Source organism: Acyrthosiphon pisum, chromosome X (genome assembly GCF_005508785.2).
Source record: "Acyrthosiphon pisum isolate AL4f chromosome X, pea_aphid_22Mar2018_4r6ur, whole genome shotgun sequence".
Lineage (NCBI taxonomy): Eukaryota > Metazoa > Arthropoda > Insecta > Hemiptera > Aphididae > Acyrthosiphon > Acyrthosiphon pisum.
Window position 1 is genome coordinate 14,612,549 of NC_042493.1, and position 7,936 is coordinate 14,620,484.

A 7,936-nucleotide genomic window follows, 5' to 3' on the forward strand; every position below is an offset into this window, starting at 1 on the left:
GTTATCAAACTAGTTATACATTTGAATGTTTTAAACGATATTTTATTACAAATTTTATTTTATTTTATGTGGCGTAAATAGAAAATTATTATTTTTCCAAGCAGAAATAATTACATAATTCAAACTGAAATCAGATTTACAATAAAACAAAGGTGAAATGATACTTAAATTATTATTTTAATCATATAAAACTAAACTCTACAATATTAAAAATAGAATAAGATTGAAACAGAAAAATTAATTAAAAATCCTATTTATAATGATTAAATGACATAATAAAACATTAAAAGTCGATTTCCCAACATTTTGATATTTGTCACTACTCTTTCAGGGGTGCGAATTATTTTCAAGTTTTCAATTAAAATTCACAATAATATAAGATTTAATTTTCACAAATTGTTCCATACGATCTATAGATAATTTTCCTTAAGAGTACAGTTATTTTATTATGGACTTGCATCATAGCTTTCCATGCATCTGTAACCGTTTACGAGATTGATGGTAAGGACATACGTGGATTAAAAATAAACTCCTATGGATGATTGCTTAAAAGTATTGAAGTATTCTTTGTTGATATACGTAATGAAAGGAACCAGATAATCTTTGATTTCTATGGGATTACAGGAGGTATGTGAAAATTTTAGTGTAAAACTGTAAAAACTACATTATATTCTACATTGATTATTATCATGTATAATTGAGTATTTTTTAGATACTGTTGGATCACTAAGACATATATAGATATTTTATAATCAATCGTCGTGTGATGAAGGAATGCAGCATAAATTTCAAAAAATCAAAGTACCTGTAACTTAGGTATACTTAGTTAATATTTATAATTTTTAATATTAGTAAAATTTAATATTATTGCTTTTAATTATTAACTTGTTTATTTTCAGCTAAACTTAACGTAAAAAATATAAAAAGTGAAAATTGTCTATAATATATGTATCTATGTATTTTTAATATTTTTCGACTGCTATTGTAACAATATATCAAGAGCCTTGTATTAAATTTTTTAATTTTTTGACTTCAAAACATTTGGTTTTTTCATTTGCTTATAAAAAATGTTAAATAATAAAAAAAAAAAAAATGTTATAATGTTAAAATGTTTTTTTTTTTTTATATGACAATTTTCCATAAAATAACATTTTCAAAATATATTGACTATTTTTGAGCTTTTTATTGGCATGTAAAAATGATTCATTTATTACATTTATTTATATTTAGTAATTATAACAGTGTATACGTATTTGTGTAAGTTTAAAAAACTAAATTAGTACCTACAGTAGTATTATAGAATGCTACAGAAATATAATATCATGTAAACATTATTAAAAGCAAATACCTTACTCGATGACGACGTGCACTTGTCACCTAATACATAATATACTGTACAGCAGAGCCAGAGTCTATACTTTCCCCTTTTTATATTTTATCATTTATTTATATAATATGAAACGATTCTTTTTATGAGTAAAAATCTTTAAAACTTCACACAAGATTCAGATTCCTCACAAACAAACTTTCTAAAATTAAAAAAAAAAATTAGATATAAGGTAAACCTATATACTTTTTATGAGTGATAGAAATCGAATTGTTATGCTTTGGATATTTAACTTATGCACAATTTTTTTTTATAAGTAATTTTAAGTATGTTGAATGATCACTGATTTATAATAATTATCTATAATTTACAACAACTCATTATATGTACTGGGACACACTTTATACTATAAATAAAGCTTATAGTGTGTCATAATCGATGATTATTAATCACCCAACATCTATCCATTCACATACCCAACAAACATTCCATCATCATAATAAATTATACTTATAACGCGTTATACATCAACAACAAACCGTGATACTATATCATCGATATATAATAGTATACTTTAGAAGTTTCAAGTATACCCACGAATAATATTATACTATCACAACAAAATAACTAAAATAGTTATTCTAGGTTTTTAATATGTAATTTCGTCCAAATTTGAACTTAAAATGACTATAAAAATAAACTGTGTAAATGTATTTTTAGATTTTTTGGTAACAGAATTAATTACTTATGTGGAGTCTTGTTCTAAATTCTCAATTCTTAGATACAAAAGTTGAACATTTTATACATTTTTAACTATAAAATAATTATTCTTATTAAAATTTGATAAATGTTGTCAAAATTCGATCTTTAAATGTTTATAAAAAAAATGTGTGCCTGTGTATTTTTAATATTTTTCGACTGCTATTGTAACAATATATCAAGAGCCTTGTATTAAATTTTTTAATTTTTTGGCTTCTAAACATTTGGTTTTTTTCATTTTCTTATAAAAAATGTTAAATAATAATAAAAAAAAATGTTATAATAAATGTTAAATAAAACTTTTCGTTTAATATTTCATGCATTTTAATATAATAAAATTTAATTTAAAAAAAACCAAATGTTTAGAAGCAAATAACTTTTATTGTATTTATGTTGTATGAAATATGGACACGCTGTTGCATAGATAATTATCCATCCTATATGTTCAGACATTTTGGAGCTACTACTACAAACACAGAAAGATAAAAGTTGTCCCGCGCAAAACAGATTTTGTTATGCTGTACTTGTACATTTGTAAGACGGAGACAACACATGCGGGTGTGACGTCCTCTTAATACTTTTAATTGAAATAATTGGTATGGGTTTAATTTACAATAGCTAAATAGCTTTTTCTTATAATAATACTAACTTTTATAACTTGAAATTTAATCCATATGCGTTCTCTTTATTGATAAGTATCGCATGCAAAGAATGAATTTAGCAGTTGAAATTCTTTAAGTATTATTTAATAATCGTGATTTAAAATAAACTATTTGCAAGATATTTTTGATATATAGTCAATCTCAATATAGGTTTTTACCTAACTTGGGCATACTTTTAATCTGAGTTAATTACAGATTTCCAATATTATTATAACAAGAATCAAATACCATTAGGTATTACGTTAGTCCTTAGGACGTAGCCAGTTTCGCCCAAAGATGACCCTCTCCGTTTCACCCGGGTACCCGTTTCGCCCAAATTTTGTTTTTATATGAATCTCGTTTCACCCAGAGTAGTTTAGACCAATTTAAAATTAAGTTGGCAATGATTTTAGTATTTTAATATTTGAGTATCATTTAGCGTTATCCAGAAAATACCACGAGGAGGCAATACTCTTAAATTTCTAAAAAAAAAATTTTTTTTCAAATATAATCAAATGTAAATTTTAAGATGTTTAAACAACCATAAAATCTACTCGATAATTGATAAAAATTATAATCTTATTTGTTATTATTTATTCTAACAGTGGTAAAAAAAATCGACGACAATATTATCTATTATCTACATATATTATGATGTTTTGAGTATTGTAGAAGAAAAGTTTTTGATACACAAACAGAATGATGAAAACGTATTATTAAAAAATCGAATTTACCTCACAATAAATATGGACTTTTTCGCTATGAATTCATTAAAAGCATATGCAGTAATTTTAAAAATAAAGTGTAGGTATTAATAAATATATTTGAGAAAATTTGATTTTTAGATTCTGAGTGGAACAATTATTAATGTCCAATCGGAAATTTATGTCTTAGGCCGACACTCACAAAGGGCGCTGTAATACGCCTGTACTTGCTACCAACAGTTGGCTGGCCCTTACGGGCACAGTGGTGGTTAAAATTGTATCCAGTACTCCATGAGTACTGAAAAACTAGTATTGGCAGCCAGTGTTAACTCAATACTGACATACTAAAGGTGCCGAATTAATAGGCCAGGTAGTGTATCTTGTATCCGCGGCCCCCTCCCAGCAGTATTTCTAAAAAAATTTATACCGTTAAAAACAAAATTACAAATTGTACTCCCCCCTCCATCCTATAATAATAATACCTGATCCGCCTTTGACCCATTGACAATTTTCGGTTGGGTAGTCGATAATTTTGTATTTTGTATTTGAAATATCTTGGTTTATAAGTGTTATAGAGATTTGGGATTTCGGTTGATCCCCTCCTCAAAATTAACTTAAAGCCGTTATAGATTAAGTCTACATTTTAGACTATGCAAATGTTTCTACCGATAAGTACCGATGATACTGTTGCCAAATTTTTGGTTTTGACCCTAAAAACGATTTTTCGTTGGGTAGTCGAAAATTTTGGATTTTAGATTGGAAATAATTTCTTAGTACCTTAGATACTCTAGTTTTTTCTAAACTCCCCATCCCCACTTTTGTTTAAAGCCAGATTCGATTGAGCCTACTAACCCCCCCCCCCCCCCCCCAAGTATACTATTATATATCTATGATAGTGCCACGGTTTTTTGTTGATGTATAACGCGTTATAGGTAAGTACCTAATAGATATTATGATATGATTAATTTGGAATTTATTATAGGTACCTTTTATAGGTCAATTCTTTTTTAATACCATAGATAAGTATATATATATCTTATACTTAGACTGATATACCGTCTCCGCTCAGAATCGTTTTTCTTATACAGTGATATTATATCATTGAATTCAAATTTAATACTGTCCATTATACAGTGACCCACTTCTAACCTACTGTACAGCAGAGCGACATCCACTTACCCACCTTTTTTTATAATAAGTATACATTTTTTTATAAAATTTAGATTATTTATTACAGATTTTTATTGATTTTTTATCAAACAGAATTTTTTGATGAAAAATTCATAATTTAAAAAAAATACTGTGATAAAAAATGAATAAAAAATCTAAATTATATAAAAAAATCTAAATTGAATTACATTGGTTATAGGCCACTAGGTACGTTGAAACAAAATAGTCATAAATAATATAATATAATTATATAATATAATATAATATAATTTTGTTTATAAAAGAAACTTTTTTTTTTACTAGTTTTCTTATATTTAAATGTTATAAAGGCTTTGGGGGAGATCTATCCACCCTCACCCACCCTTAATTTTACCTCTGCCACAGGTAAACGGTCGGTGAAAATATGTAAGACTACTGTTCGACTATTGTAAAACTATGCAAAAATAGCGTTTGATACATGCTTCCAAACTTTTAAAGGCGGATTGGGACGGATGTTTTATAAAAAAAAAAACCCATGATAATATGTCGGTAATTAAAATCTAGGTACTAATCGTGAAAATAAACAGTATTTAAAACTTAAATTTGGAATACATAAGAAAAATTATTTTTTGGGGAATATTTTAAAAACTATTTTTAATAGTATAAATAGTAAAAATAGTAAAAATATACAACACTATTAATAAGCAAACAAATTGTATTAGTGCCCACTGTAATACAAATAATACGTTTCATTTTCATACATTTTATAATTCAGTCATTTTTACAAAAAAAAATGTATATAATTTTATTCCACAGATTAACAGTCGGTAAAAGAATGTAATATTACTGTTCGACTGGTGTAAAAACTAACATAATATATGTTACATTTAAAGTCGAAACCATATTATTTATTTATTTATTTTGTGGTTGATTAATGTCTTAGTAAAAACGTACGTTTAATTCAGACCGAAAAAGTTCTAACTACCATGTGAAAAAAAATATTAACAAGTTTAAAATTAAAAGCAATAATTTTAAATTTTACTAATATTAAAAATTATAAATATTAATTAGGTATACCTTTACAGGCGATTCAATTTTTTGAAATTTACGCTGTATTTCTTCATTACATGGCGATTGTTTAAAAGTTATTATTAGACGTTCTCGTGCTCCATGAGTACCTAAAAAATAGTCAATTAGGTACATTATATTAATCAACATAGTTTAGGTATAATGTAGTTGTTACAGTTTTACACCACAATTACATACTTTTTGGATCGACGCCCGTCCAATACAAGTGTTCCTAGGTCCTCTCATTACGTATAAAAGCAAATTCTACTTCAAAACTTTCAAACACTCCTCTACAAGTGTTTATTTTTACAGCACTTATTTCCATATCACCAACCACAATAGCGGTCACCGATGCATGGAAAACTATGATGCCGGTCCATAATAAAATAACTGCTTTTAAACAATTCCTAAAATACACACTTATATTCATAAATATTGTTTATTACTCACTGAATAAAAACTTAAAGGGTGGCATACGAATGGTAGATCCAATTATTTATTAAAAATATATCATTTTACCTTGTCTACTTTTTACTTGACAAACGACTTGACATGATTATTTCTGATTTGAAATTAAACTGACAGATGAACGATTCTGTTTTAGCAACGTATCGATTTTTAAAATTTTTTTTTTTTCAAAATGTGTGTTTTAGAGTGCTTTGTAAGGAAGTAAAAAAAAAAGGCTGGACAAACTTTGTTTTGAAGTTATTGATGAAGAACTTCAAAAGCTACATTTTTTTCAGTTTGGAAAAAAAATTTAAAAAAATTCAGTACTAAGTATTTTGTTTCGCGTAACTAAAATAAATCAAGTTTTTCAAGTTTTTCATCATTAACTTCAAAACAAAGTTTGTCCGGGATCTTTTTTTACGTTCTTATAAAGTACCTTAAAATACACATTTTTGAAAAATCGATAGGTTATTAAACCAGAATTATGCCCTGACAGATTTTATTATGTCAAACGGATTGGTGAGTGGAAGAAAGGAAGTTAGCATCCTACATATATTATCAAGTTACTTACATCGTCTTCTTTAAAAATGTCGATTCTGTGTCAATTTTGTACGAGCTTTAAAAAAATAATAGATCAACTTTTTTGAATAACCTTTCTGGTATAGGATGACGTCTGATGTCTGACATGAGAACAGCAGATGTGTGGTCGTTACAAAAACAATATATAATATGGCGTCTTTTCTCTCGACGCACACACATACACACACAAACAAACACATGCACACATACGTTGAAGGACAGTGGTACCAACATAACGTCCCTCTTTTTAAAAAAAAAAATTAATTATTGACACAAAACACGAACTATGATTATAATCATAGTTCGTGGTTTACAGCACGAACTACTACATAGGACTGGACACTGTATAAAATAAGGTGGCTGCAAAGTTGTACGGTGGTCGTACGTTCGCTATGTAGCTGCTCTCTGGTGGCATTTTTTTATACTGTGCTGTTGTATTATTATTTCATGTGATAAGTCGTGACTAGTCACTAGTGATAACTGAAAAACGATGAAAAATTCAAATCAACGACAAACTTTTTATATTCACTATTATTTCTAAATAAATGAATGCGTATTACTAGTTACTATGTTGATACCAATTTGGAAAGTTTTTTTTTTTTGCGTAATTTCTAACTTGCTTTTGATTAGACATACGTGAGTATTGTCTCATTCTCATGGTAATATAATAAGTAATTATACATTACATATTTAATTACATATTCATAAATTTTTCATATTTCATAAGTCTATATATAAATATTATGTTTATAAAAGAAAAATTCGAAATGTAGTAAATCTAGTAGGTCACTAGATAGCATCACAGTCACAAACGTACATACCCTTACAACTTTGTGACCGGTGTCCCACCCTCCCCCTGCCCGGAGTGACCAGTCCTATGTAGTAGTTCGTGGTTTACAGTTTCTCGTTTATCTACAAACGTAATATACCAAGAATACCAAGAATCAGTAACCGGGGTTATATTATGTAACCATGATTGCAAATAATTGTAAAATTGTATTATCATACTTTAAATATGATACTGCTGTTGCAGGCTTGACGTTATTCACTCGGTGCTGTGAGTTGGGACGAGCTGATTGGAGGGTTCAAATCATGTGACCTTTGTACTTATTACTTATAATTAGGGCTGGGATTTCGATGCACTTTGCATTGTTTTCCAAAGCTTACTGTGCAATGCTCGTCTTGTCACAAGTTTGTTTTATGTACATTTGAATGGGAATAAGAAAGTTTATTTTGCATTTTTTGGCAATTTTTAGTTTTTA

At 27.5% G+C, this 7,936-nt stretch overlaps 1 long non-coding RNA gene across 1 annotated transcript; it reads right to left on the reverse strand.

Moving 5' to 3' along the window:
• Positions 1-5,658: 5,658 nt before the first annotated feature.
• On the reverse strand, positions 5,659-6,947 carry LOC107885864. The gene is made up of 3 exons (XR_001680556.2): positions 6,667-6,947; positions 5,847-6,055; positions 5,659-5,758 (listed from the first exon to the last, which is right to left on the reverse strand). It is a non-coding gene; the product is annotated as an uncharacterized LOC107885864 (long non-coding RNA).
• Between the last annotated feature and the right edge of the window lie 989 nt (positions 6,948-7,936).